Genomic DNA, 22,954 nt, shown 5'->3' with positions numbered 1-22,954 from the left:
AGCTCTTAGGCTTCCATGCAAAATCTTTAATTAGGCCCCAAGTAATATATTTCATTTCAATATTGATTTGTTCATATGTGGCATAGGAGCCAAGTCTATGGCTGCTACCAATGCCCCCCACCTTCTATAGCTACTCCCTGTTTGGAGATATTCTTCTCTAGACGATGCCCACTGGCGCACGGCATGAAGAAATACAGCAAAGATATATATGCTAATTTTGGGTTCTATGGGCTGTAATATGTCCGGGTCTTATATTCCGTAAAGATGTGGATTCGAGGAAATATTAGAACCTTTGTTAACACTATGCACAAATATCATTTCCAATTGGAGCAAACATCCTAAAAATTGTATTTTTCACATTGATCCACATGAGAAACGTTGGGTCAGTTACTCAAGGGTTTCCATTTATCAAAGCTATAAAAATGGGCCCTGAGTAAACCTATAATAATGATTTATAATGGAGAGTGATATTTTTAAACACTTGCAAAAAAAACTGGATAGTGACCAATTTGACCACTGAATGTTTAACAGATCTTGTTAGCTTGGCAGAATTACCTTCCCGTCTTAATTGGTGTAAAGCATAATTGTGTACTGCATGCTAATGGTGAGAATACATTGGATTTTATTAATGACTTGCTACACTTTATTTTTGGGTATCCAAAATAATTTGCTGTTGTGGTTCCATTGGACATGTGTCACCCAGGGGGAATATAGGAGACTTGGTACCCGGGCCTTTTACCTTGTTTAGGAGGTCACGGCAGTCGGCTCCCGGGCCCGTACTCTGGGTCTCTCTTTAAAAAGGGGTTTTAGGGTACAGTTTGTCTCGTGACGCCACCTGTGGTTTCCGGTAATGGTTACCGGCGCTGCTGCAGACCTCCGGGGGTGATGGTATCGCAGCTGGAATGTTTCTGCTCCCCACAGGCGGAGCGGGCCCCCGGGGCAGTGTAGGTGCAAATGGTGGTGATGCTGGGGCTTGCAGTGCAGGAGAGATGGCGCAGCAGGAGTAACTGACAGAGACAGGGGATTCACTTCAGTACCTTTACTGGTGCGGATGTCAGGTATGGTCCAGGGTACTCGGTAGGAAGGGTGCACTTCAGGACTTCTCCCCAGTGAGCGGGTATAAGGCCTCCTGGTCCGTGTCTCCATCTCTCTAAGCTCCTGGCTAGCCTGCAACTGGGCCTAGCTTCTGTGTCGTGCTGTTCCTTCACCTGTCGCTTGGTAGTTGACCTTTTTCTGGCAACCACTATCCCTGGACGCCGGGGCCTTCGTGGCTCCTAGTCCTGTCAAGGGTTTAGCTTCAGGTCAACCAGGGACTTGTAGTCCTCTTGGCATGCCGGTGATCCCTACTGGGTATAAAGGACCCTGTAGACGCGGACCCGGTGTCCGGTTTGTGTCTTGGGGTGAGCCTATGATGCTCCTCTGCCCCCTCAACTCCTCTCTCCTCTCCTCTTTGCCTCCGGCCACACTCGGGGCACTCAATACAGCAGCAAACGTGCTGCATCTACACTGCTCTCAGTGGCAGTGTGGCTCCCCTGAGGGTTCAGTCGCCACAGGGGTACTGCACCTCAGAACGAGGTGTGGTATCTCCTCTCCAAGGTAAGGATGGAGTACCACACAGGACCCCAACCACACAATCAACACTACACCACTCCAGTTCTGAAGGGGGCCCTAAAGCACCATAGTGCAGCCCCGGGCCGGAATGGAGGAGTTGGGGGGAACCGAAGTTAGGGGGAACAGAGGTGCTGCATCTCACCCAGAGGTGCGGTATCTCACTCTCAGGTAAGGAAGGAAGGAAGGAGTACAGCTCAGGACCCTAACACCAGCATTCATTACACCACATTTCCGGGGGACAGGGCGAGATTGCTCCTACGGGAGAGCACAGTCCCTGGTCCCTGGCTGGAGTGGGGGGAACCACCTAGAGAGGGGGAACCATGTAGTGGAGGAAGTAGATCCTGGGAGCACTTGAAAGGAAGCTGTATAAAACAGGACACCATCTTAGATCAGTGTTCAGTCAGAGGAGGAGAAGTGTAAGGAGCAGAGGCTCTGCAAGAGCTCTGCTCCGGAGGCGGGCCTAGTGAGAGGCCCAGGACTGAGAGAAGAGAGGAGAGGGAGCAGGAAAGGCTCCAGGAGAAGAAGAGAAGGGACCATAGGGGTACGGGCCGTGCAGAAAGCCACCCATACGCCCGCTGCTACCAGGAGGTAGAGGGGTCAGGCCAGATAAGGGGAGCCGGTCCCTTAACTAGTGGAGAACTGCAAGTCTCAACTAGAAACCGGAGGCTGCAGCACTTTATGTACCGCTAGCCAAAAGTCCACACCAGTCTCAATAAGAAGATAGCCACATAGGACCCAGGGGACAGAACTGACGTCGCCCGCCAAGGCCCGAAGGTACCGGATTGGAGTCACTAGGTGTGAGGTGCAGGGAGAAGGCCAGAGAAAGGACACACAGAAGGGGGTCCTGCTAAGTACTCCGGAGCTACCTGGGGGTGGACTGAACCCCTCACTGAGTAAACACAGGACGACGTGGGAAGTCGTGATCTGCAGTGATGACTTGGAATGAAACAACTGTGAGTAAAGGACCTGAGACTGCATCCCATGGACTCCGTGTTTATTACTGACTCCCTGCACAACAATCACCATCATCCACACACACTGCCCTGAAGCTACACTCTTCCTGTGGGGAGTTATACCACCCTTGCTGCCAAACCATCAGCTTCAGAGGACTGTTCCGCAGCGGCGGCCTCATTAGCCGCACTCCACAGGTGGCGTAGTCGGACATTATATATATAACTTTTACACATATAGACTAGCCTTTGGTTTGACTGCCTTGGGTCACGGACCGGGTCACTGCCACTGTGACTACAACCCCCAGCATCTACTGGCCCGGCACCGGGTACCCCACGGCCCAGAGGCGCGTCAGAACCATGTAGTGAGTGACGGTGGAGGAAGCACTTTACCTTAGCACTTAATAGAATCATATATAGCTGGAGGCCATTTTAAGAACCGGGTCTTTGGTCGTGGGTCTTTGGGACGGCAAGTCAGCACAAAGCTGCTGCCGGCTGAGGGGTCCACGGTTCCCGGTCTCAGGCCTCGAGACGGGGGATTGGGGCAAAGTTTCTCACCAGATACCACGGGTGGCGTCACGAACATTCCCCTATCCCAATAACCTTTCCCCCCTTTATAAGAGTGACCCCAGGGTACGGGCCCCGGAGCCGGCCACTGCGACATCCCCTAAATATCAGGTAACAACAAGGCCCGGTCGCCGAGTCGTCCCCCCATCAACACCCTGGGCGAGTAATCTCTTCCTGGCGTCACGAACAGGATTTCGTGCCCGTGGCAATGGCAGAAACCTATACCCATTGCCATCGGGTACTGTGCGCCTTTCCTAAAGACTGCATTTCCACATTCCATGTGGCGCCCGCCCAAGAAGAACGGGCGCCATTATGTGCAGGGAAAACAACAACAACTTAAGCCCTCCCATCGTGGGCAAGGTTCTCCAATGGCGCCAAAAGCTCAGACCGCCCATTGCCTTAGAGACTGTCTGCATAGTTGTGTCCGTCAAGATGGATGGGACGTCCCAAGGAGTGCCCGTCTGTGAGCAGCCACTGAACCGCCCTCGAAAGAGGAGGAGAAAGAGAGGGAGACAAGGTGTGGCCTGGGCAAGTCTAGACAGAACACACCTGGCAGCAGCGATGGAGGAAGCGCAGGATATGCCCTCCGTCGCTGGCCCACCAGCAGCCACCTCTCTTGCACACTGTATCCCTCCAGGGTGCATTTGACAGTGGAGGAGGCCGAGTTCCTTCGCGTTGAGACGCAGGACCTGACCGGTCGAGTCGAGGAGGCCCAGCGGAGAGCGGTCGCGGAGTGGAGAGAGGACCTGCTGGGGATGCTTGCGGCCCGACGCCAAGACACGTCGCGCCCCACCAGCGATGCCCCAGCCCAGGAGGCCACATGCAGCCCAGGAGCGGGTAAGCAAGAAACCCCTGCCCCGGGCGCTGAGTGTGCCGACCTCCTCCTGGACCTCCTACCGTCACCTCCATCCCCGGGCACCACCGTTTGGGAGCAGTTACTGGCCCCTGATCCTGAGGCCCAAGCCGCCGCAGCCACCGGAGGCCTGCTGCCCCTCCCGCAATCATCGGCACCTGCCCTCACCTGGGTGTACTCACACCCGAACTCGGACTGGTCCGCAAGGGTCAAGGACTAGCAGCGGCCCCCGATAATGCCGTTGCCAGCACCCCCGGTTGCTTGCCCACCAGCGGAGAAGTTTAGATGGGACAACCAGGGGGGGGGGGATCTAATGGGGTTTCCCTGGGAGACCCAAGCTGAGGCTCGACAGTGGGAGGAGTATTGCCAACGTGAGCTCCTCCAGCTAGAGAGGGAACGACGCACCCGGAGGGTCCGTTGTGAACAGTTACAAGTGCGGTCAAAAGCCGCTAAGGCCCAAGCCAGGCAGGCGGAGGCCTCCCGTTTCAGTCCCCGGGAGGAAGGACTAATCGTCCGGTTCCACCAAGAAGCGGGCTGGGACTTCATCCGCAGCCCCCAGTTCAATCATGACGTTTTTGTCAACCGGCGAGACGTTGAGTCCTACCTGGAACAAGGCCACCCAGATCGCAACTTGTACCCGGGAGATTTGGTCTCCTACACCCGCCACCACAGAGTCCATGGGGGTACGCCCTAGAGGTGCACCGGGTGATCAAGGAGGATGCCCCCCTGCGCATTGCCACTGGAGACCGGTCCGGCTCTGTGGACAAACACGAGCCGTACCCCCGATGGGGTTACCACCATTAATGCGGCCCCGGTGGCTGAACTTCCTTGTTTTTTTCGGTTGTTACTTATGTTTTACTAAGACATTATGCCTGCGGACGGTGAGCAGTCAACAGACTGAATTGTAAACAGTTTGCACCTATTGAGGTGCCCCCTATTGGTTTTATATGCACAACAGCTGACCTCAGAATAAAAACCTGTCTGGTGTGGCACAAACGGAGGTCCAACTCAGGATCACCATGGCCTGCAGCCACCCCAGGGCCTACGTGGAGGGTTTGCTTTGGACAGGTCCCTCATGCTGCTGAACTTGCACTTATACCAAATTTTCTACTGTTTTCTCTCTCTCTCTTTCTATATATATATATATATATATATATATATATATATATATATATATATATATATATATATATATATATATATATACACACAATGTTTTTTTTATATTTATCCTATATAACCTGTAACGTTAAGGCAAATTGCCTCCCATAAAGGGAAGATTGCTTTGTTTTAAAAATTTTGAATGTCTGAAATATACCATGTCTTTGCTCTATTGCAGCCTGCAGATGTGCTGTGTTTCACCAGGGGGGAATGTGGCGCCCCTGAGGGTTCAATCGCCACAGGGGTACTGCACCTCAGAAAGAGGTGTGGTATCTCCTCTCCAAGGTAAGGATGGAGTACCACACAGGACCCCAACCACACACTCAACACTACACCACTCCAGTTCTGAAGGGGGCCCTAAAGCACCATAGTGCAACCACGGGCCGGAATGGAGGAGTTGGGGGGAACCAAAGTTAGGGGGAACCATGTAGTGAGTGAGGGTGGAGGAAGCACTTTACCTTAGCACTTAATAGAATCATATATAGCTGGAGGCCATTTTAAGAACCGAGTCTTTGGTCGTGGGTCTTCGGGACAGCAAGTCAGCACAAAGCTGCTGCCGGCTGAGGGGTCCACGGTTCCCGGTCTCAAGCGTCGAGACGGGGGATTGGGGCAGAGTTCAAACCGGCTCTGTCCCCGGTCTTAGTCCAACCAAGAAGCTCCCAGGAGGGGAGCAGAGGAGTTAGGCTCCACAGGCGAAAGGATCTCAGGGGGTGCGGGCGGAGCGGAGTCGCCACCTGCATACCTTATTCTGGCCCAGCCAGAGAGACCCTGCCGCAAGAGGGGGTACCGGTCCCCGATTATCTGACTTTGTACTTCACGTCTGTCGGAAAAGTCCGGAGGCTTATGTGGATCCCAGGGGGATACGGACGGAGCGGAGTTGCCACCTGTATGCCCTAATCTGAGTTTATCCAGAGGGACCCGGCCTTATGCAACGTTCTCACCACAAGTCACCAAAAAGGGCACCCAGTCGGTCCGGGAACTACACGTTACCCACAAAGGACATCGCAGTACCCGTACGGGACTCAGTGGGGGACACAAGGTGGGAGAAGTTCACCAAGAGAGGAACACACTAGAGCGGGGGTCCTGTCAAGTGCTCCTGAACTACCTGGAGTGTGCTGAACCCCACCCTGGCGGCCGCAGCTCGCCGTGTGACAGCAGAGAGGAGCTCTGAGCTGAGAAAACACTACCGTGAGTAAAAGACTTTCTATGACTTCAATTACTGCCTCTGTCTGTTCTTTCCTCCGCGGCTCTGCACCCGCCAATGCTCTACTCTGTATCTCTCACTACACTGCCCTGAGGCCCTGCTCCACCTGTGGGGAGCAGCACCAACTAAGCTGTCAGAACACCGGCCTCAGGAGGACTGTCGCAGCACTGGTGATTCTCACCAGATACCATGGGTGGCGTCACGAACATTCTCCTATCCCAATAACCTTTCCCCCCTTTTTAAGAGTGACCACAGGGTACGGCCCCGGGAGCCGGCCACAACAAGGCCCGGGTGCCGAGTCGTCCCTGGATCAACACCCTGGGCATATCAGCAGCACACTCTCTAACTCCCTGACAGCCTGGCTCCACCATCCATATATATATCCCTAACAGGGCTCCCTCTGGTGGTATGAGGTGGAAGGGTGGAGGTGTCTGTTTGTAGTGAGGACCTCTTGTGGAGAAGTCCATCCATGCACCCTTTTGGGTCCTGGGGTACCTGTGAACAGCAGGGTGCCACAGACATAATATATTATAAAAGAAAAGGGCATGAAACTCTCGACCTTGTTACAAAATTATCGGTAGTATTACCGCAAAGAAAATTTACAAAATTGACATAATTGTGTTACAGTGGTATACATACAAGTCAGGGACCCATAACAAAGGTCACAATGGGCCTCTATTATGTTGGACGGCCCAGAACAGTACAGTCTGGTATGTTCTCCCATGACCCTTAGGACATTTCCTCACCCCATCGACTGGTAAAAATGCATTTTCCCTGGAGAGTTGAGTCTTCCAGAGGTTCTCATAATGTCATGTTCGACAGGCGTATTTCATTGTCCATATACTGACCGTAGGTCTCCTGGCCCGAACTTACAGCTTCATATATGTCTAGGGATTGCAGTTTGTATACGGACTGTGAAAAACCGTAATTCCCACCTGATCCCGGAATTACCTGGTAGCAATGTAGATTTGACCATCCCTAGCTCCTCAAGAGCCGATTTTGTCTGATTCATACAGTTTGCCCTGTAATTTGACCCTCTAAATCCTAAAAATGTCATCTTTCTTTGCACAGTATAGGCTATTAATTTACTGAAAATTACTTCTAAAAGGAGTCTGTCATCCAGTACTGACAGTATAAACTAAGTACATAGCCTTGTAGGGGATACAGCCTGATTAAAATCATACCTCTAGTGCTATTCTGCAGAAACGGAAGTTTAACAAATATGCTGATAAGAATGCTCGGTGCACCCTTGGTGTGGCCAAGAGGCTCAGTGCACTGTTCTGCGTATTAGTTTTGCATGCCTGCCTCACTTATTGGTGGCTGCGGTATGCGCATGCGCGTACTCCGGTGCCATTTTGTTGAAGACACTCTGCACATTTGTCTTCAATGAAATGGCGCCGGATATTGCCCAATGCAGGCCCTGATTCCGATGCCATTTTAGTATAATGGCCCAGGCGACGCGCTGCAGGGGAGCAAAGGAAATGTGAGTAGGAGTGTTTTTTTAATTTAATTTATGGATGGATTGGGGAGCACATAACAGAATGGGGGACCAGGATGGGGGCAAAAATACCAGGATGGGGGACCAGGATTGGGGATCATATACCAGGATGGGGGAGCATATACCAGGATGGGGGACCAGGATGGGAGAGCATATACCAGGATGGGAGAGCATATACCAGGATGGGGGACCAGGATGGGAGAGCATACACCAGGATGAGGGACTAAGATGGAGGAGCATATATCAGGATGAGGGAGAGCATGGACCAGGATGGGAGACGAGGATGGGGGAGCATATACCAGGATGGGGGAGCATGGACCAGGATGGGGGGAGCATGGACCAGGATGGGGGGAGCATGGACCAGGATGGGGGAGCATGGACCAGGATAGGACACCAGGATGGGAGAGCATATACCAGGATGGGAGAGGATATACCAGGATGGGAGAGGATATACCAGGATGGGGGAGCATATACCAGGATGGGGGAGCATATACCAGGATGGGGGAGCATATACCAGGATGGGGGAGCATATACCAGGATGGAGGAACTTGGACCAGGATGGGGAAGCAGCATGGGGGAGCAAATATCAGGCTGGGGGAGCATATACCAGGATGGGGGAGCATATACCAGGATGGAGGAGCACATACCAGGATGGAGGAGCACATACCAGGATGGGGGACCAGGATGGGGGAGCATATACCAGGATGGGGGACCAGCATGGGGGAGCATATAACAGGATGGGGGAGCATGGACCAGGCTGGGGGAGGATATACCAGGATGGGGGAGCATATACCAGAGTGGGGGATCATATACCAGGATGGGGTCCAGGATGGAGGAGCATGGACCAGGATGGGGGGAGCAGGATGGCTGGAAGCATATACCAGGATGGGGAGCATGGACCAGTATGGGAGAGCATATACCAGGATGAAGGAGCAGGATTGGGGAGCATATACCAGGATAGGGGATCATATAGCAATAAAAATGCTCGCCACCCGGGCGTAGAATGGGTTCAATAGCTAGTTATTAAATATAAGGAACAGCGAACTTTACATTATTTAGGTGACATTATAACAAATGCACCACGAGTTGTCCATGGATGTGACCATGTAACACCCTATCAGCCTCAATATTAAATATTAGTAAGACATTGTTTTAACCTTCATTTTCAGAAGTCAAAAGACCCAGCTGACTGTCTCTTAAGCTCTTGTTGACTTTCTACTATGAGATGAGCACAGTCATCGTGAGTTGTATAGTGACCGGTGAGGTTCCCAGCACCCAGTCTCCAGCCAATGACAGGTCCGAACTTGTGCTCTTTCATTCACTGACCCCATGATTGAAGGTGTTGGAGATTTTCATTTTTACATACAAATGCAAGTTTAAAAAAAAATTGCATGGCTTCTCATCGATGGTCCATTCTTGTATTCTTAGGGAATAGAGGAGCATCATTGTTTACCTATTCACTTAAACAGGGCGGTCTTGTAATTGACCTGATCAACCATCATGAAGATACCACTTTCTTTCATTGATTTCCCCAAAATATATAACTATGTACTTGACCATGGCCTGACTGAAGGGTTTCTCTGGTCTAGAAAATCCATTTTCAAATAACAAAAATGTTGGAAATCTAAGTTAGGCCGGGTTCACACAAGTATATTTCATGGTCTGTATAAGAAGTGCCATGCCCACTGTGGTGGAAGGTCTTCCAACCCAAACTTACCTCAGCCTCATTTTTGTCTGTAAGTTTTGGTCAGGAGACCCGCGGTCAGTCCAGGTATTGTAGTCCATAAGCCTTAAAAGGGTTGTCTAATCTTCTTTAGTCAGGAACGCACCACTACTCTGCCTCCCAGTTTCTTGCTTGCCAGGGTGTGGTACCCCCCTGAAGATCCAGTTACAGTTCAGAGCAGTGGCATGGCTGCACCGCTGGCTCGAACTGTGCGCCCTCCTGTGCTGCAAGCAAAGGTGGCTTTGTCTCTGCATCATCGGAGGAGAGCAGGGACACTGAGGCTGGCCAAATCCGGGGACACAGCTTCCAAGAGTGTGCTCCTTGCCTAGGAAACTGGCCACCTCTTATATACTGCAGAGGTGGTCCTTAACTTAGACAACAAGCAATAAACTATAGAATTAAAAATCTTGAGCATGGAGAGGATTTTTAGAGAGAGGTAAATTGTCACATTGCTTGTTTTTCGAGGAAGTAAAATATAACAGATACCCTTGGTGGAGCACATTCCGTAGAAGAAAGTACACCATGGCTTCTCTCATTTTGCAATGCACTTTAAATATGTACAATAAAATACATCGCGTTTTGGCTTTTCAAAACCTTGGTCAAGTTTTTACAGGAACTTTTACAATCTCACCTATTTAAGCCCAATTCAAGGCTCAAAGAGAAACTCTCAAGAGGACCAAGTGGGCAGCCCATTGATTTCAAGAAGAAATATGTAATGCTTCATTTCCCCTGTGGGTGCACTGCAGGGAAATTCAACACTTACCAGTTTCCCCTACAGCTGATTGATGGACATTCCAGCAGCAAATTGGGAAAGCTCTGAAAAATATAAAGGTATATTGTACTTACAGGACTTAGAAATGCAACCAGACCTTGAGAGTCATTGATCTACTTCGGAAGGATGAGGTTTTCTATATACGGCACTCTGAGAAGTAAATAAAATGGACTCATTTTTTCATGTAAAACTCTAAATCTACCTGATGTTTTTCACGTTAACCCTACAAAGGTGCATGTGAGGTGGTTCAATCTTTTCACTGACATCTCCAACAAATGTTTACCGCCCCCAGGGGAAAGTACTGTTACGACATCTGGAATTCTATGTTCCATCGTGTTACGAGCTTGTACCATAGCTTTTTCTTATGTAGCGCCGGATGATTTGTGACATTCCGAAAAATCTACTTTTATTACCAAGACTAAAATATTATAGGCATTTAGATTAGTTTCCCTACTGTGAGGGTCTTGGGGTGGACTGAAGGGTTACCCGGTCACAATACTGTACCGAACAGGACCAATATATAATCAGGTTTGTAGTTGCGTTGCTTAATATCACGCAGAATTTACTATATTTCTTTAGTCCTTGGTGCAGGTATAATCATAAAGTGGACGAGGCATTAGCAATTCTAGGTTTATTGCTTGTGGGTTTTCAATGTATGCATGACGTTCCCTTCTTTTCATTGATACATATTCATAAGTATTAATGAGGGCAGCGCATTTACTAGGTAGGACCTATCAGCGATTTCAATTTAAGTATGTAATTGACATTGACTAATCACACGACTTTGGATATAGGAAAGTGTTGGGTTATATTTGGACAAGTGGAGGAGTAAGGGGATCCAGATTTATTGCATCTAAATAAGAATGTCAATTCCTATCCATGTTCCCATATGAGGACCCTCTTCGAACCCCCCCTCTATTAGACAAAGCGAAGCATCACTGCACAAAGCCACTCGATTGAGAGTCCCTGTATTCTCTACGATGGACAGTCAGGAGACTCTTATAGACTTTGGGTGGTTGGCCAATCCTGAAGAAGTTGGCGGGTTCAGCTACCTTTAAACTAATGTGTATGGGGGCCTGAATTTTATCCTTCAGTGCAAAATCTATAACATGATCCCCAAAGCTCACAGGCCAATTATTGTACTTAAGTAGTAGAGGACAATGAAGTGCCATTGGACCCATCAGGTAGCAAGCACTGGCTATGACTTGAACCTCTGCTCCTCTCATCAGGAAAGCTGACATTAGGGACTAGGTGGCCAGCCACTTGGGCAAGTTGTGGCCATCCATACATGTCTCCTGCAGCAGTGGCAATACAAGTCAGCCTTTTATATGAATGATGATCAATGAAATACATGGACAAGCTGGGTCTGATAGCGGCAAACCAAGTTGAAACAGCTGTAGTCCATGTATGGACCCACCATTAGCTTCCTGGCCTGAACTAACAGCCTCATATATATGCCTAGTAGGCTAGTCATTCAAGTCAGGAGATCTAAAGCTGGTTCAGGCATTACGGTCCCATGAAATATGGCAGACTGAATCTGGTCTTAGAGCCGCTGACAATTAAAGGGTTTTCCAGTTTTAGAAAACCCCAGTTCCCCAGCTGTGGTTTAATTAAAAAAAATAAAATAACAAAGTTTTATTTACTCAGCATCCCCTGGTCCAGTGTTGAGTCTCTGCCACTGCTCCAAGTGTCTTATTGTCTGCAGTGCTGACGTGACATCAACAGCGCTGCAGCCAGTAACTGACTTCAGTGCCTCTGACCAGCTCGTGCCGTCAACGTGAGCAGAGCTGCTGAGCCCACTTTTTGGCTGTTGACGTAATGATAAAAACAGGCACTGGGAGCAACAGCGGAGTCTCAGTGTGGACCTGGGGAGGAGAAGTATAGAAGAGTTTGTTTTCTTTTCTCAAACGGCGCTATTGGACAGGAGCTTTCCGAAACCAGAAAACCGTAACACTCTCTGGCATATAAAAGGTGGTTCAAAGGTAGGAGACCCCCCATTATGGAGTCTCCATGCCCTAATAATGCATATGGAAAGGGATTGCCTTGGGAAGACAAGACCAGTAGACTAGGGCTACACTGGTTCTGTGACATCATGATTGAGGTGCCACATTGAGACGTCACAACTGGTTGTCAATGCAGTTGGGTAGCTGTATTGGAGCATTAAGTGTTTTTTCTGTGCTGCTGATATATTTCCATGGGAAAGATCCAGGACTCACGAGAGATGAAGTGATGCGGTTTTATTATCGACGCGTTTCGAAGTTATCCAACTCCAATAAAGTTGCTGTAACAACAGACTGCTTATAAGTGGAGATGGTATTCAAATAAAGGTGCCAAAGGGGTACATTATATGCCAAAGTTCACCCGTTGCACACGGGATCCAGGAATTCAATATGTGTGCAACATGAAAGAAAGAAAACTCAAGAATAAAAATAAAATCGATAAAAACATTAAGGTGAACTGTCTTAACTGAAGAGTATAAAAGTGTAATTAAAACAGTTCACATTGATGTGTGTAACGGGGGAACTTTGACATATCATGTCCCTCTTTTGGCGCCTTTATTTGAACACAAACTCCACTTATAAGCAGTTTGTTTTTACGGCATCTTTATTGTGGTTGTATCCTGAGGAAGGAGTTGGATAACTCGAAACGGGTCGATAATAAAACCGCATTACTTCATCTCTCATGTGTCCTGGGAGGGTCAGAATGGGATGCCAAGGGCAGCTCACCAGTAACATTGACTTTGAGGGCCCCCTTTTCAGCTATATGCAAATATTGCATTACCCTTTATCATAAACCTTTTCTACATTAAGCTAGGCAGTTTGTTAAATAATTGATAAATTGCTGCCATTGTCTGTACATAGCGAATCAAGTTTATTGTGCGAACTACTGTTCATAGGCCCCCTGCACATGGGCCTACCAGGGGATTCACCTGTTCTACTGTGGGCCAGTCCGAGCGTGCTCCTGGGTCTTTCCTGTGGAAATGTATCAGCAGCGCAGAAACACCACTTAATACTCCATTACAGCATTCTTCTGCTTCATGTGACCCATGGATCTGCAGCAGCTTTTACCAAAAGTCTGATATGGTTGTGGGCTACACAACCCTATTTTGCTTTCTGCTCTCCAGCTCTTGTTAAATAATGCAGTCGGGTTGCAATAGTGACATGACGTCTGTAAGAAAAAATTCAACATGGTTGTTTTTTTTTTGTGCCAAGTCAAAAAGTAATACTCCACCAAAGACATTCAACTTATGACTCACTTGCAATTTGGATTTTTTATTTACTTTATGGTTTTTTTTTAACCAAATTACATCTATAAAATTGAGACAGCAAGTTGCACAAATGTCTTCGGTCTCGTGTGACTGGCTCTTTGGTACCCAGTCCGCCATGTAGCCCTAGCCTTAAGATCTTTTAAAGAAGAACCTCAAATTCCATATTAGACAAAGTAGATTTAAAAAAAAAAAAAAAAAAAAAATTCATAATGTTTCCATATCAGCCAAATCGCTGTCATAATGTGCAGATGGCAATCACGACAGTCGCCCTCTTGATTGACAGAACACAAGCGCCATAAAATGCACCTGTATTCTGTTAATGCCACCTGCGAGAGCAATTGGGGGAAATCTGTTTTGCCCGCACCTGCTGAGAATGTATCTAACCGGCAAGAATATTTAATTCCTGCCAAATGCTCTTATAGATATTCTAAGTGCTATTAATACAAGTTTCCCCATAGAACGGACCAGACAACCAGTTTTAAGTTCTCGCCTCTCACTTAAAAAATCCTAACATTTAAAACTCATTTGTTTTGTGTCCCCAAAGATCCGGATGATCATTATCACAGACAGAAGAAAGAGAAAATATGCACAGAAAAAAAAAATAATTCCGGATAATGCAAATGATATCCTGTTGTTAAAAATGACTATTCTTTTTAATTAATAAGCAAACTCACATGTTGAAACATTCATCTAAAAAGTTGGAAAGTTTGGTTCCATAGAAGCCTTTTAATTTCGGCTAATGGACATTTATTGCATTGTACACTGTATTTAAATAGAATTCTTCCTTGTCTTTTCCTTCCTAAGACCAATTTTAAGAAGCAACGTATTTACGCCTGGAAAAATGGAAACGAGCGAAAAGGATTGCGATGTCTCCACCCAGTGTTCATTTCGTGTAAATGGAAGTTTTGTTACCGTCGTTTTAAATTTTGAATTTAAGGTCTTTTATGATGGATACAATAAAAAAAATTAAGCAACTGATAGTTGGGGAGTAACTTTGACTTTTATTACATTTGCTATGAATAATGTAACATATTGGGACCTTTTCATGTATATAGTACAGGCATCAACTTTCCTTTCATAGGGCAAATGCACAAAATCATGTTTTCCCTTCATTTTGTAAGGGCTGCCATAGAAGTCCATTGATTCTCTACTGCACATAGAATCAGTGGAAAAATTAGCACAGAATATTCAATTAGATATGGATATATTTTCCCTAGAACAGTGCATTTTGGGGAGAATAGCTCCGCAGATAAAGTCCTTGATAAAGTCCTATATGGCGGAAACCTAATGCTGTATGACTGAACTTAAAAGGATTTCCAGGAGTCTGATATGGAGGACCTACCCCTAGGACAGTTTATCACTATCAGGAGTATTAATAGGACAACTCCCAAGACTGCCACAATCAGGTAATTAAGTGTAAGAGACACATCTCTGAAGGACTCTCCTGGTCACTTGTATGGGAGAAGTAGCAGTAGCATTCACACGCAATGCATGGGACTGTGCCACATCCAGTGCAAAACAGCACTTTCACTCAGCTGATCCTCAGTGATGCCCTCATAGTGCATCTGAAAACACTATAATGCTGCCACAGAGCCCCCACACCCAGTATCATGACCCCGATAGTCTCTCCACAGTATAATATCCCCACATCCTCCAAACCAGTATGACGGTCCCTCCACAGTATGATGCCCTAACAGCCACCCACACAGTATTAAGTCCACTGGACAGAGTATGATGGCCTTGCAGCCCCCAACTAAGTATGATGCCCTCCACAGCATGACTCTTCACCATCACCCCCACAGACCCAGTATCATGGCCTCACAGCCTCCCACATAGAATGTCATTTCCACAGTCTCTCCCCCACAGTATAATGCCCCCACATCCCCCAACACAATTTGATGGTCCCTCTACAATATGATGCCCTAACAGCCCCCACACAGTATTAAGTCCACTGGATACAGTATGATGGCCCTCCGATTTCCCAGCTCAGTATGATCCTCCATCTTCATCATGTCCCAGCATCATGACTCACACACCCAGTATTGTAGCCCCCCCAGACCCCACACAACCAGAATCATGGCCCCCACATTCCCCCACACAGAATGTCTCCATAGTCTCTCACCCACAGTATAATGCCTGCACATCCCCCATCACAATATGATGGTCCCTCTACAGTATGATGCTCTATCATCCCCACACACAGTATTAAGTCCCCCAAGCACAGCATGATGGCCATCACAGCCCCCACCTCAGTATGATAGCTTTCAAAGCCCCCCACAGGACCATGATCCCCACACCCATTATCATGGCTCCACAGCCTCTTACACAGAATATCATCTCCACAGTCTCTCCCCCACAGTATAATGCCCACACATCCCCCAACACAATATGATGGTCCTTCTACAGTATGATGCCCTAACAACCCCCCACACAGTATTAAGTCCCAAAAACCCAGTATGATGGTCCTCACCTCCCCAACTTAGTATGATGCCACCACACAGTATTATAGTTTCCACAGCCCCCCCCCCCCTACACAACATCATGACCCCCACAGCCCCTCTCCATCCACATCATGGCCCCACAGCTTTCCCCCTTGAGTACTGACATTAAAAAATTCAAAATAATTCACCACGACCTGCTCCTCTGATGCGCAGCTCCGCTCTGTGGTTTGTGTAATCAGAGACTCCGCTCATTTGGAATAATATTGAGATGCACAGGCCGAATGGTGCAAATGGCTTCCTTTTCCACCATTCAATCCAACAGTAGGTGTGTTATAAGGATGCAAGGACTGATAAAATTAAACACCAGGTGAGTAATGACGGGAGATGGTGCTGCTCGACATCATGCCCACACCAACTCACGGGCCACATAACTTCATGTGGTCGGACGCTATTAGAGGCTTTTTTTACATGCTCAAGTAAGTGAACACATCGGTGAAATTAATTGAATAGCACATGGGTGTCATTCCCGTGATGTCCATTTTTGACAGACTTGTCTCTAGGAGAAGCTCAAGAAACTTCCATCAGTTTTTTATTTTTACATACAGGCAAAACGGATAAGACACAGATTGTAAAAATGGGTACATGAACCAAAAATTTACGAAAATCTGATTCATCCCACTGATGAATAATGATCCATTTTGTGCAAAAATTAAAAACCTTGGACATGTGAATTTGGTTTATATCATCACTATGTGCATGATGCCTAAGGCTAAGGTCGTGCACTGTTCTCCAAATCCCTTTTAAGGCTTACTCAAATAGTTATGTGGTATCTGAGTATTCAGTGAACTTTGTATTCTGTTAGCACTTGTACTTCTGGAGTTTGACTCACGATTCAATTCTCTCAGTTGACTACTCATCAGCAAACCAAACTCGTACTTTTTACTTTGTCAACTATGTGCATTAATGCACTGGCACAGATCTGCAGTTAAACATTCGTCCGCTGTAAGCAGAACAAACTGTAAACTGCTATACTGGTGTTGTTCACACTATAACAATGCTGCAACAGCACGTCATCTTTCTGTTAACAAGCATCCTGTTCGCCTGTTTATCACTTCTGCCTGTGGTTATCCATTTGTTTGCCAATTGCTTATGTCTGATTACAACATATATCTGTGCTATTTAACCATTAGTTTGCTGTAAGTCCTGTACTGTCTAGACAATATACATCTACGTTTCACGATTAAAGTATAGCTACACTCCTGGCTCTGTGTCTTCTCATGTTTTCTGCTCCACTTGTCTGCTTGCCACCCTGCATACCTTGCTTTCCCGATCCTCATTAATCCAAATGTCGTCCGGCAAGTCTTGTCCATTGTGCCATTGGCTTCTGTCCATTTTGCTCACCCGGACCTTCGGCTTAAAGAATCCAACTTACTAGGTGAGCCCATAATAATTCACTTTTATGCCAGCAACTGTAGACGACAACATCTGAAAAATCTAAACTCATCAGATCAATTTTCCAACAGACATATTCTGCCTCTGTCATTCTTTTAGGTGTCCCAAAATGTGGTCAATTATCAGCAGCAAATGGTCTCAGTTGACCTTCATGGCTGCTTAGAATACCAGTGTGCTGATGCTTCTACGCTAGAGCAAGATGCTTGACCAGGAGCAGAAAAAAAAAAACACAAAGAGGGCATTTTCCATTGGCTTTGGTGGCAATATATTTTAAGAGGTGGTCCAGTTTCTATTTTTTAAAGCACGTTAATTATGTAATACAAAAAAGTTTCCCTCCAACATTTTTGGAATATTCCCAAGCAAAAACAATACTAGGGGGCCAAAGAGACGTGAACAAGCCCTAAAATGACTTCTTTTAAATTCACAGTTTCCACAGGCAAAAAACCTGTATAGACCTAATACTTCTCACAGTTGACAGGTAGATACAATGCCATCCAGTCTAGACAATCCAGTTAATTACCCTGAACATCAGGCTCAAACATTTCACCTGTACTGATAGATAGTATTGAATGTTCAGTGTTGACTGTTCTGCTGATTCTGAAGGCTGCAGAGGATTGTCTAGAACGGTTACAGTAGGCAAACGCTCAGCTATAAGTATTATTAGGCTGGTACAGGTTGTTCAGTCCATGGATGCAAACAAGAAGGTTTACATTCACTGACAGCCTTCATATCTTCTGATCAAAAGGAAGTCTTCTGAAGATTTATGTTCACATGACACCATATCGAAAATGTAGAAGTGGTTTTACACCTGGGATCTCTGTACATGGCATAGTAGGGAGAGTAAGAAGGAGCGGAAAAAGTATGGCAACATGGAAGAAGACTGGTTCTTATGGGAGAATCCTGCCAATGACAAACAATTCTCCAGATCTTGGTTTACCCTGTGTATCTGTTGGATTGTGTGTGGTATGGCATGGAAAAGTTGAGCTTCATCTCCTTTTCTTTGTTGAAATCCCACCAGATTCTCCTGGTTAACATAATAGGAAACTTATCTCCTAAGGATATTGTGAAGACCCGGGGTCTTCCGTGGGCATAATACTACTCAGACAACACAGGGTGAGGGTAAAACAGTGTGGCAATATTTTATTGAACTACCAAGCAGACAATAAACATATAGAGCAGTCCCATCTTGGCATTGTACATACCCTAAAGAATCCTCAATACTGATTAGGAAACGTGTAGGGAGGGTGACATATCTTTGGGGTACTTCTCAGGGTACTTCTTAGGCAGTGCCACACTTGGTTACTGTCCTTGTACAGGCAGGAACTATAAACAGGGCATGACAGGGTTAACATAGAACCTACCCCTATACATGTCTGCTTCTGCTGCTGTGTTACTTTGGAGAAATATATCTCATCAAGATATATGGGTGAGACTGAACCTTTTTAAATAAGAGCACTGGTTATTTGAGCACTTGCACTTTATATATGTGTGTTAGTGTGGTCTCTATTTGTTCAATATCCTAGGTTTCATTAAAGGTTATATTTTATTATATTTATCTGATTTACTTCTCCTCACTGATAATAGACATTTCATACTGAGAGTTTATTTGGGATATCTATGTTACAGTCAGATCACAGCTGATACTGTTTACTGAAACAGCAAGCATGAAATTCACGTTGGCAGCGAGGACTTGGCACACTCAGGAGCAGCAGGTAGGAAGAAGTGGAACCCATTTGGGATGTAAGCAAGTAAAAGCACAGTATGCACAGAAGGTAGAGCGCACCAAACATACAATGGGTACGGAAAGTATTCAGACTCCTTTACATTTTTCACTCTTTGTGTCATTGCAGCCATTTGGTAAATTCTAAAAAGTTCATTTTTTTCTCATTAAAGTACACTCTGCTCCCCATCTTGACTGGAAAAAAAAAACAGAAATGTAGAAATTGTTGCAAATTTATTAAAAAAGAAAAACTGAAATATCACATGGTCATAAGTATTCAGACCCTTTGCTCAGACACTCATATTTAAGTCACATGCTGTCCATTTCCTTGTGATCCTCCTTGAGATGGTTCTACTCTTTCATTGGAGTCCAGTTTTGTTTAATTAAACTGATAGGACTTGATTTGGAAGGAAAGGCACACACCTGTCTATATAAGACCTCACAGTGCATGTCAGACCAAATGAGAATCATGAGCTCAAAGGAACTGCCCAAGGAGCTCAGAGACAGAATTGTGGCAACAAGGAAAAGAAAAGGTGGTTTGGAAGGAGCGCCAAATAGCTAGGATGAGGCTAATAAGTGGAATTAAAATGTTTTATTTATTAATCACAACGCGTTTCGGCGGAAAAAAATGGCTTCATCAGGTGATCAGAATTGTGGAAAGGCACAGATCTAGTCAAGGTTACAAAACAATTTCTGCACTACTCAAGGTTCCTAAGAGCACAGTGGCCTCCATAATCCTTAAATGGAAGAAGTTTGGGACCACCAGAAGTCTTCCTAGACCTGGCCGTCCAGCCAAACTGAGCAATCGTGGGAGAAGAGCCTTGGTGAGAGAAGTAAAGAAGAACCCCAAGATCACTGTGGCTGAGCTTCAGAGATGCAGTAGGGAAATGGGAGAAAGTTCCACAAAGTTAACTATCACTGCAGCCCTCCACCAGCCAGGCCTTTATGGCACAGTGGCCCAACGAAAGCCTCTCCTCAGTGCAAGACATATGAAAGCCCGCATAGAGTTTGCTCAAAAACACATGAAGGACTCCTAGACTATGAGAAATAAGATTCTCTGGTCTGATGAGACGAAGATAGTACTCTTTGGTGATAATTCTAAGCTGTATGTGTGGAGAAAACCAGGCACTGCTCATCACCTGCCCAATACAATCCCAACAGTGAAACATGGTGGTGGCAGCATCATCCTATAGGGGTGTTTTTCAGCTGCAAGGACAGGTTGACTGGTTGTAATTGAAGGAAACATGAATGCGGCCAAGTACAGAGATATCCTGGATGAAAACCTCTTCCAGAGTGCTCTGGACCTCAGACTTGGCCGAAGGTTCACCTTCCAACAAGACAATGACCCTAAGCACACAGCTAAAATAACAAAATAGTGGCTTCAGAACAACTCTGTGACCATTCTTGACTGGCCCAGCCAGAGCCCTGACCTAAACCCAATTGAGCATCTCTGGAGAGACCTGAAAATGTCTGTTCACCAAGGTTCATCCAACCTCATGGAACTAGAGAGGATCTGCAAGGAAGAATGGCAGAGGATCCCCAAATCCAGGTGTGAAAGTTGTTGCATCATTACCAAGAGGACTCATGGCTGTACTAGCTTATAAGGGTGCTTCTACTCAATACTGAGTAAAGGGTCTGAATACTTATGACCATGTGATATTTCAGCCTTTCTTTTTTAATAAATTTGCAAAAATTTCTACATTTCTGTTTTTTTTCAGTCAAGATGGAGTGCAGAGTGTACTTTAATGAGAAAAAAAAATTGAACTTTTTAGAATTTACCAAATGGTTTCAATAAAACAAAGAGTGAAAAATTTAAAGGGGTCTGAATACTTTCCGTACCCACTGTAGAGGTCTAGAGTCTCAATCCCAAGACACAGGTGTGTGTCTTAATGAAAATTAAATAGGTCTAGGAAGATGATGTCATTTATCCACGCCAGGCAACTTGCAAAATTCGATGTGTAGTGCAACTAAGGGCATCTGACCTAGGGGAAGGAAGCAAAGCCCGGGATAGGTGTGTAACATTAAGGAAGAAGCAATTCAGGAGAATAGTTAAATGAAGTGAAGATAAGGGTCACAGTGAATGGTTTCAAAATGGTGTCACAAGTCAAGCTGAAATACAAGAATAGACAGTCCCAGGTACAATGTTTTAGGTCCCTTCCTGGCTCCAGCTCGCTAACTCTCTAACAGCTGTTGGTGCTCAGGAAAAGACTTTTTTAGACAGTCCTATAGTAAAAAGGTGGTATTCTCAAACTAAAGGCAGTACTACATCTTGGCTAGTAGAGGGTGGTTGGGCAATGAAAAAAAAGAAGTCTGCTAGGCGCTGGACATGTCAGACATGGCAAGTAGGCAGCTACTGTGTTTGTTAAAGCATTTCCTTTTTTGGGGGGAAAGATAAGGGTGGCCACAGTTTGTTGTACCAGCCTATATTCACACCTGTGTTCATGCATTCCTATTTTAGGAATAGACAAAAGGAATTCATGTCCAAAATGGATCTGTTGCACATAACTGATGCAAACGGAAGCAGAAGGGACCTGCATTTATCATTATGGTGCCTATCTAGATTACTTTATGCATCTGTTTCTAGAAAGGAAGAATAAGTGGAGCATTCATAACTTTTTTTTCTTCTGTCCTAAAATCTGACAAATAATGGAACCCAGATGGACCCCATAATAAATGTGGCTCTTCTGCTGGCGTTTGCATCAGGTGTGCTACGGATAGGTTTTGGACATAAATCCAGTTTGTCTCTTAACTAAAAAGGGAACAGAAAAAAGGGTATGCTCTAATGCAGGTGTGAATATAGTCTTACTCGGCATTAATGTAATTAAATAGGTGACCTCTTTGGAAGCTGTTCCACTCAAAACAATAGACGGGGTCTCAGTTGGCACATCTGCTTTAATGTACAGTACAGACCAAAAGTTTGGACACACCTTCTCATTTAAAGATTTTTCTGTATTTTCATGACTATGAAAATTGTACATTCACACTGAAGGCATCAAAACTATGAATTAACACATGTGGAATTATATACTTAACAAAAAAGTGTGAAACAACTGAAAATATGTCTTATATTCTGGGTTCTTCAAAGTAGCCACCTTTTGCTTTGATGACTGCTTTGCACACTCTTGGCATTCTCTTGATGAGCTTCAAGAGGTAGTCACCGGAAATGGTCTTCCAACAATCTTGAAGGAGTTCCCAGACATGCTTAGCACTTGTTGGCCCTTTTGCCTTCACTCTGCGGTCCAGCTCACCCCAAACCATCTCGATTGGGTTCAGGTCTGGTGACTGTGGAGGCCAGGTCATCTGGCATAGCACCCCATCACTCTCCTTCTGGGTGAAATAGCCCTTACACAGCCTGGAGGTGTGTTTGGGGTCATTGTCCTGTTGAAAAATAAATGATGGTCCAACAAAACGCAAACTGGATGGAATAGCATGCCGCTGCAAGATGCTATGGTAGCCATGCTGGTTCAGTATGCCTTCAATTTTGAATAAATCCCCAACAGTGTCACCAGCAAAGCCCCCCCACACCATCACACCTCCTCCGCCATGCTTCACGGTGGGAACCAGGCATGTAGAGTCGCTTTGCTTCCTCCCCTGCCCAGTAGCTGTGATATGATCAGACCATGTTCCTGTACGGTCAGACACAGCCATTACACAGTACACAGCAGGGGCACATTTATAAGATTATCTCAGCACAGGAACATTTTATTTAAACACATCCAATTGTTGAAGTTATT

The 22,954-nt window shown here is 46.1% G+C and overlaps 1 long non-coding RNA gene across 1 annotated transcript in view; it reads right to left on the bottom strand.

Annotated features, from left to right (window-relative positions):
* The window catches only part of LOC141153085 (uncharacterized), a 135,638-nt gene that overhangs the window by 19,566 nt on the left and 93,118 nt on the right, over window positions 1-22,954 (bottom strand). Inside the window, exon 2 of the long non-coding RNA XR_012247236.1 lies at window positions 10,331-10,383. This is a non-coding gene — a long non-coding RNA (uncharacterized lncRNA). The remainder of the gene's footprint in view (window positions 1-10,330; window positions 10,384-22,954) is intronic.

Source organism: Phyllobates terribilis, unplaced genomic scaffold, assembly GCF_046119375.1.
Source record: "Phyllobates terribilis strain yellow unplaced genomic scaffold, ASM4611937v1 Scaffold_7__3_contigs__length_470593459, whole genome shotgun sequence".
NCBI classification, from domain to species: domain Eukaryota; kingdom Metazoa; phylum Chordata; class Amphibia; order Anura; family Dendrobatidae; genus Phyllobates; species Phyllobates terribilis.
This window is presented reverse-complemented; position numbering and strand designations above follow the sequence as displayed.